The sequence below is a fragment of the Bidens hawaiensis genome, unplaced genomic scaffold (genome assembly GCF_021521415.1).
Source record: "Bidens hawaiensis isolate Kalapana, Puna unplaced genomic scaffold, B.hawaiensis_p1.1 tig00019329_1, whole genome shotgun sequence".
NCBI lineage: Eukaryota > Viridiplantae > Streptophyta > Magnoliopsida > Asterales > Asteraceae > Bidens > Bidens hawaiensis.
In genome coordinates, this window is record NW_027492934.1 from 300,037 (window position 1) to 308,649 (window position 8,613).

An 8,613-nucleotide genomic window follows, 5' to 3' on the forward strand; every position below is an offset into this window, starting at 1 on the left:
CGATCTTAGAAAAATCCCAAATTTTACCTGGATGTCCCCTGACATCCACATAGTCCCCTGTAATTTTTCCAGAACCAAAATCTTCTTTTACATCCCCTTTTTACCAAAACCGAGCTAGAAATCCCTAGAACTCGTTTAACCGAAAAGCCTACTTAGACTTCTCTAATGGACCTCAAATTTTGTGTGTGACTTATACATGATATAAAAAGCTTATCTTAAATTTTCCAGAATTGTTCATGATGTTTAGCTATTTTTCACCATTTTTGGCCAAAACCGAGCATTAAATTCACCAAATACTCATCCTTTATCCAAATATTACCAAAAATTCACAGAACTCTTATTTTCATGTGTAGAACATCCCTGTAAAATTTCATGACCCAACTCTAAACCATCAACAATCTGTCCCAAAAACTCATAACCGAACATAACAGAATATACCTTTCGTTTTCCGCCACTACAAGCTACAAACTCATCTTTCCGCCTTGTCTACCACTAAATACAGAATCTACAAACAACATACCACAATACCAAGCAAGTTACACCCACGATCAAGCCATTTCTTTCATGGTTACGGTTATGATACTAAAAACAAAGATTTAACCGTAAAAATTCGTTTTTGACTCGTTTAACTCATTTCTTGGACCAAGATCCCTTGTATAACTTGTATACATCACTTGATCATGCAAGAATCGGTTTCATCTCGGGTTTCCACCCATTTTTCATTTGAAACCTCATTTTCTTGAAAGAAAGAACTATGAAAATGATTATATCTCGATCTTTACCTTGGTTTCTTGATTAAAGACTTGGGTATTTGTATGAAGGTTTGAAAGGTTGAGAGGATTTGGACTTGGTTGAATGAGAAAAAAGAAAATGAATTGGTTTGTGAGTGTGTGTGTTCCGATCGGAACTTTTGGATGGGTGGGGTGGGACCCACTTGTTCAATCTAGTCCACTCATTTGGATTTCCATGATCTGGATAATGTTTTGGATAATCTGGTTCAGTTCGTTTCTCGGTTAAACGTTTAATTCGGCTTAAAACGAGGCCAAAACGGTTGTTTTTCGGCTAAAAATAAAATTTATATAAAACCGATTTAAAAACTTAAACCATGACATTTATTAACTTAAAACGTCATATTATTAGTTATTACGCATCTTTTTCGGCTTGATCGATCGTCTCTTGCTCGGTTTGGTATTAAAGGTTTCGTTTAACGTACCGACGTACTATTAAATCAAAATCCTTTTTCTGCGCTATAATCCACTTATCCCGAAGCTTTAATACTTCGTAACATCACTAAATATCATATATCTCGTCTATAATTGAACCCTCGATTCATTCGGATTTCAATAACTATCGATCGTTTGATCGCATAATCAATACGGTGAATTATATATTCACGTACAATCAATACAATAAACCATGTATTCTCGTATAATTACCATGGTAACCCGTGTACCCGACATTGTATATGACGTAACTAACGTCTACCGGTTAGGGTATACCTGGTTTCGTCGGAATCGTTACACTTAGAATGTTAGCAACTCAGACAATTACCATCTTAGTACATTTCCGTACGATTCCCGTACAATAAAATATATATAAATCCACGCAAATCCATGCGTTTAGTATGTACTTAAACATTTCAGTAGAAACATGCTTCCGCCCCGGAAAAATATTTAAAAACAATTCAGAAAAAGGGGCTCGTGAAACTCACCTTAGCACATGCAAGCAGGTAACAACATTCATTATCAGTTAACACGTCCAATCTGTAATATGATCCCTATGATCGTTATTATACAATTATTGTTTATAGCTTTAACCGTGTTAACCGGTACATCTGGGGACACTGTTAACACAGTACTGTACCCATTCCGGGGGCAATGTTAACCCAGACACACATCTAGGAACATCTGGGGACACTGTTAACCCAGTACTGTACCCATTCCGGGGGCAATGTTAACCCAGAAACAATTCTCTGGACTCAGATTGTGATATCGTTTAGAGTTCCATGGTAACAATTACTATTAGTTTGTTTTTCCCCGTTTTGCGTGCCTAGCACGATTATCCGTTTTTACGTTCCAAAAATTGAGTTTGGTCACACACGACCCGAAAATAGTCGTTGACTGATAATTTAATTAAAGTTGTGAAATTAGAGCTCGGTTTAGACGCCCCGATTGGCCGCGGGACCCGTTTCCGTCTTTAGTGCACCGGAAACTGTTAAATCGTTTAAAATTACCCAAATCATCCGAATTATTTTCGGATGATTTATTTTTACTTGTTTAACTCAATTATATGAAAATAGTTCATTTTTAGGGTTTTTATACACCAGTCAGCTCGCTTAAGCGAACTTTACCGGTTTACGCGTTTTAAACTTTAAAAGTTTGTTTTTGCACAAATAATTATCCGTTTAATCTCGGATCTTGAAATTTTGCACAAATCACTTTTTGACAGTGGGGAATTTTATAAAAATATTTCAAGAATTAATTTCTATATTTATAATTTATTTATCTATTTTTAAACACCATTTAAACACTAAATATGTCGTAAATACCAAACGATCTTAGAAAATTCCCAAATTTTTCCTGGATGTCCCCTGACATCCACATAGTCCCCTGTAATTTTCACAGAACCAAAATCATTTTTTTACATGCCATTTTCACTAAAACCGTGCTAGAAAAACCTAGAACTCGTTTAACCGAAAAGCCTACTTAGACTTCTCCAACGGACCTAAACTTTTGTGTGTAACTTATACATGTTATAAAAAGTTTATCTGGAATTTTCCAGAATTTTTCATGATATTTAACTATTTTTCACCATTTTTGGCCAAAACCGAGCATTAAATTCACAAAATATTCATCCTTTGTCCAAAAATTACCAAAAATTCACAGAACTCATATTTTCATGTATTTAACACCTCTGTAAAATTTTATGACCTAACTCCAAACCATCAACAATCTGTCCAAATCTCCAAAACCGAACATAAACCGAATATACCTTTCGTTTTCCGCCACTACAAGCTACAAACTCGTCTTTCCGCCATATCTACCACTAAATACAGAACCTACAACCAACATACCACAATACCAAGCAAGTTACACTCACGATCAAGCCTCTTACACTATAGTTTCGGTTATTGTTTCAAAACTAAAGTTTGAACCGTAAAAATTCGTTTTTGGTCCGTTTAACTCCTTTCTTGGACCAAGATCCCTTGTATAACCCGTATACATCACTTGATCATGCAAGAATCGGTTTTCATCTTTGAAACCTCATTTTCTTGCAAATAAACTCAAGAAACGAAGATGTACACGTAAATAACTCGGTTTTTACCTCGGTTTTCTTGATAAAAACTCGGGTTTTTTGATGATGAAGTGGAGAGAATTGATGATCTTGAGTGTTTTGATGTAAAAAAAAGAAATGAAAGCCAAGGGGGTAACACCCCATTCCGATCGGTCTATGTGGGGGGTGGGGTGGGACCCACCTCTCCATTCTTGTCCACACATTTGGATTCTCGTAATCCGGATAATGTTTTGGATAATCTGGTTCAGTTTGTTTTTCGGTTAAATGTTTAATTCGGCTTAAAACGAGGCTAAAACGGTCGTTTTTCGGCTTAAAAATGAAATTTATATAAAACCGATTTACGAACTTTAAAAACTTAAACCATGACATTTATTAACTTAAAACATCATATTATAAATAATTGCGCATCTTTTTCTGCTTGATCGATTGTCTCTTGCTCGGTTTGGTATTAAAGGTTTCGTTTAACGTACCGACGTACATTAAATCGAAAATTCTTTTTCTGTGCTTTAATTCACTTATCCCGAAGCTTTAATACTTCGTAAACATCACTAAATATTATAGATATCGTCTATAATTGAACCCTCGATTCGTTCGGGTTTCAATAACTATCGATCGATTGATCGCATATTCAATACGATGAATTATATATTCACGTACAATCAATACAGTGAACCATGTATTCTCGTATAATTACTGGGGTAATTCATGTACCCGACATTAGGTATGACGTAACTATTGTCTACCGGTTAGGGTATAACTGGTTTCGTCGGAATCGTTACACGGTTAGCCATGGAATTAAGCCCAAGAGTAGATCGGGTCTAGATGTTTCATAAAGTTGCAAACTTGATGATAAAAGTGGACTTAATCTATTCATTAGCTAAGGATCTAGCTAATATGGGTTTAAAACCGATAAAGCTTTAAGCTTTAGACCTAAAACGGGTTTTGAAAGTAATAAAGGTTTAAGCTTTATGCTAGGCACGGGTTAAATCTTGGTAGTGGGATGATATTGCATAATTAAACGGTTATGGAGAGTAGGAATGATGGTTAAAAATCATGTTATGGGGTGTTAAAAGTTACCTGAGCCAGAAAAAGGAAAATAAGATAGAAAAATATGAACTAGCAGCACTGAACCTGAGTTCTTGGCTAACTTGGGATCTCGGTCATGAAGAGTTCCCGGTTCCCAGGGGTTCTCGGTAACGGGAGGGTTTTCGGTCAAGCATGGGATCTCGGTCAAAACGCGAGTTCTCGTTCAAACATGAGGGTACTCTGCTAGGAGTTCTCGGCCACCCCATTCTGTTGTGTTTGGGCCAGAACCAGCTGGCCCAGATGCTTAAATGGACAGTTAGGCCTGACCTACTAAGTCCACAAGATGATAAGCCCACATCTAATAAAAACAACTAGCCCATTATCTTAAGTTTAACAAACAAGCCCAACTTAGAAAATACGTTGGTTAACTAAAATACCAACTTAATTAGTTAGACGGTTAATTAACATATATATAATTAACAGTTAGCCGGGCTCAGTTAAAGAAGGGAATAATTATTAACGGTGAACGCAACAGGATCCAGGTGAGTTTCTAGCCCCATTCCTTGTTATGTTTTTCGGGGCTGTGTGCATACTCGATGTGATTAGTTAATACACTTACCTTAAGTGGTAAGTGTATGCCTTATATGATATAGCTGATAGATATGAATGATTGATTGTCGGTACGCGAACGATCTTCGGATATTGCGCGTATTGTCACGTTGTAAATAAAGATATGAATTTTATATATGGATGATGTATGATCGTTATGAACGAATGCTTGTCGGTGCGTGAACGATCTTCGGATATTGCACGTACCGACAAGGAGTATGATTGTTAAATGAATGATGTGAAGAACGCCTAGAGTGTTCATAAGTGTATGCAGGTTAAGGACCGTGGGACTTATACGTGTTATAGATGATAGATGAGAACGTAGTTAAGGACTGCGAACCTTATACGTACTTCAGATAGGAGCCAGCATAGGAAATGACTGCGGACCTTACACGTGGTGCAATTGCATTGTGGTAGCATAGGGGAGGACTGTGGACCTCGGACATGCTAAGAATTAGGTTGCAACATAGGGAAGGACTGTAGACCTTGTACGTGTTGTTAATGTAGGATGGTATAGGGAAGGACTGCGGACCTTTTACATGTTCACGACCTTGAGTATACGTATAGACGACGGACTATGAACGTACTGTCGGTGGACTGAGTAAGTGATAGTATGTATGTATGTATGTATGTATGTATGTATGTATGTATGTATGTATGTATGTATGTATGTATGTATGTATGTATGTATGTATGTATGTATGTATGTATGTATGTATGTATGTATGTACGATAGAAGGGTAACTAGTTAAGTATGGATATGTATCTTCGGATATTGTAAGTACGTATGATATGTGCATGTAATGTATGTTGCCTGATTAACTAGAACTCACTCAGTGTAGCTGACTTTTAGTATGCACGTAGGTATATATGTTTATTGAGAGGGCATGAGGATGACACATGGCATGGATTGAATGGCTGGCATCTGAAGATGGAAGAAATGATGTTTTAAATACGATGTTTATGTTATGGTTTTAAAGAAAGATTAAATGTCTTGTAATAAATGGTTAAGGTGTTATATTCCGTGAAAGTTTTAATTAACTCTGATTTGTAAGAATTATGTTTATGAGTAAATCTGACGTTAAAGTAGGGCTACCGGGTTCGGGGCTTTACAAGTTGTTATCAGAGCAAAGTTCGAGAGATTTAAGCATCCTACATGCTTAGACTCGAACGGAGGATTGGATTTAAGTAATAAAAGAAAGAAGATGCCAGTTCAATATAGCCATGTGTCACTCAAGCAAGCTCGGTAAAGGTTGAGTGTACGATTAAATAGTGTATGATAACGTTAGCTTACTTGTAAAGAAAGAACATGTGAACGATAGGGATAGGGTTTATTGATTGTTTGGTTAATTAATTGTTTAGAAGTATAAACTAGCACAAGTGAAATCATAATGGAAGTGTGTAGGACCTGAGGAGTAATGCAAATAGTTAATTACACTTGATCAATGTCATTAACTACTTACCTTATGAATCATGTGCTAAATAATTCCTCGAGTGATAACGTTTGTGTTTTCCTCTTCCAGAATACGAATGGCCGGAGCTAGAGAAATTTCTGGAACTGGAGGTCGCACTGAACGTTGTGGTAGGCCTCGTCTTGTCCGACAACTTTCGGTAGAAGCCGCTTCCAACACCGGAAACGAAGGAAGCGCAGCTGGAAGAAAAACCGAGCAACAACGAGGGGGTTCAACTTGACCCTGCGGTTCAAGCAGCCATTGTTCAAGCTGTAGCCGCCGCTGTGAAGAACTAGAATCCTAAAAGATCTGCTAGAAGTCATGGGAGAACTGCTAATGGGTCAGGAGGAAATGGTAAGAAAAATGATGAAGGGGAGAGGGAGGCCTTGAGTGTGGTAAGGTCAGTGAAGGTTGATGATAGGAGAAGGGGCCGAGGTGGGTGCAACTACAAGTCATTCAAAGGTTGTGATACGGCGAAGCTAACTGGTTTCGGAGACGCAATTGCTACTCTCCAATGGATAACCACAATGGACAAGATTATCCGAATTAGCGAGTGTCATCCCGACCAAGCAGTGGGTTATGCCACTCAGTCATTTGAAGATGAGGCTATGTACTGGTGGGAAACTGTGGAACAAAGGAAGACTCGAGAAGAGATTAAGGCAATGAGGTGGGATGACCTGAAGGAGTTGGTGATGAAAAGATTCTGTGCTGATTCCGAGGTTAAGAGGGCCGAGATGAAATTTCTGAATCTGAAGGCGGGCAAGATGACACACCGCGAGTACACCACTGAATTCAACCACATGTCTAGGCTGGTGCCTGACATGGTGAACACTGAGGCGAAACGGATCAAGTGCTACATCAGGGGACTTCCCCAGAAGGTCCGCATGTTAGTCAGGGCTAACAAACCTGCTACCTTTGAATCTGCAGTTGAGTTAGCAGAGATGGTTTATGATGACCTGGCTGAGGATGATGTGGTGGTGGAGGAAAAGAAGGAGGAGAAATGGGTTACCTCTGCTAAGCGGTCTGGCGATATGGTGACAAAAACTGATGAGAGGAAGGCTAAGGTTGGAAACAAGGATGCATGTAAGACGTGTGGGCAAGTGCACCAGGGAGAATGCAAGACTAAGACAGACAAGTGCTATAGGTGTGGAAAGAGTGGGCATTACTCTCGAGAATGCCCTGATCACCCGGAATGCTTCAAATGCGGTAAGGCTGACCACATGGTTAGGGATTGCAAAGAATCAGAGGCGGGAGGTGCGAAAGGGTAAATACTAAGGAAAACTGCAGAGAGGAGCACTTGATGAAGAAATAATTGCCTATGCAATAGTTTTATTTGTTTCAATTACATTTGCTTAAGAACTTGTTTTGTGTTAAGGTTTAAAGCTTACGCTTGTTATGACGTGTAATATATTGAATGAATGACTACTTATGTTATGATAAATTGTCATTTTAGACAATAGTGTTAAGTAGTACGAAACAAAGTCCCTAGGAAAGACGAGATGAGACTTGAAACATTGAGGGCCTCATGGACAAGCTACCTTAAATACCTAAGACACATGACCATCACTCGGTGACTGCAAAGTCAGGAGTAAGAAGGATAACCCAGAATGCAAGGACAATCCAAGAGAGTACGTGAGTACGGGAAGCGTTCCTTTTACAAGGAATAAGCTAGGTTTCGGGGAAGAAACCTCTTTAAAGAGGGAAGACTTCTAACATCCCAAATTTTCAAAGAATAATATTTAAATATATTATTTATTTATGGCGTAGTAGTTACTCGGATTACTAGAGAAATAATAAAAGAATAGAATTATAAAGAAGGAAGGATAAGTAGGCTATTAGATGGATTAATCATGGACCAAAAAGGAAAGATGGGCTTTTGGTCCATGGGCTTAAGTGAGTATATATACCCCCTTAAACCCTAAATCTTTCCATTTCCATCCATTACACACCCTTCCTACACCAAAAAACACACACACACCTTCTTCTAGTGGCGGCCGCAAGAGAGAAAGAAGATCCGAGATCAAATCAAGCCTTTTATTGATAGATCTTTGGTGTGCAAGCTATATACAAGCTACGAGTTCATAACTAACCTAGACCGTGACCTAAAAACGTTCAAAGGTATGTTCTTGATATTCAAAGCTTATGTTTTTGTGAACGGTTAGCCATGGAATTAAGCCCAAGAGTAAATCGGGTCTAGATGTTTCATAAAGTTGCAAACTTGATGATAAAAGTG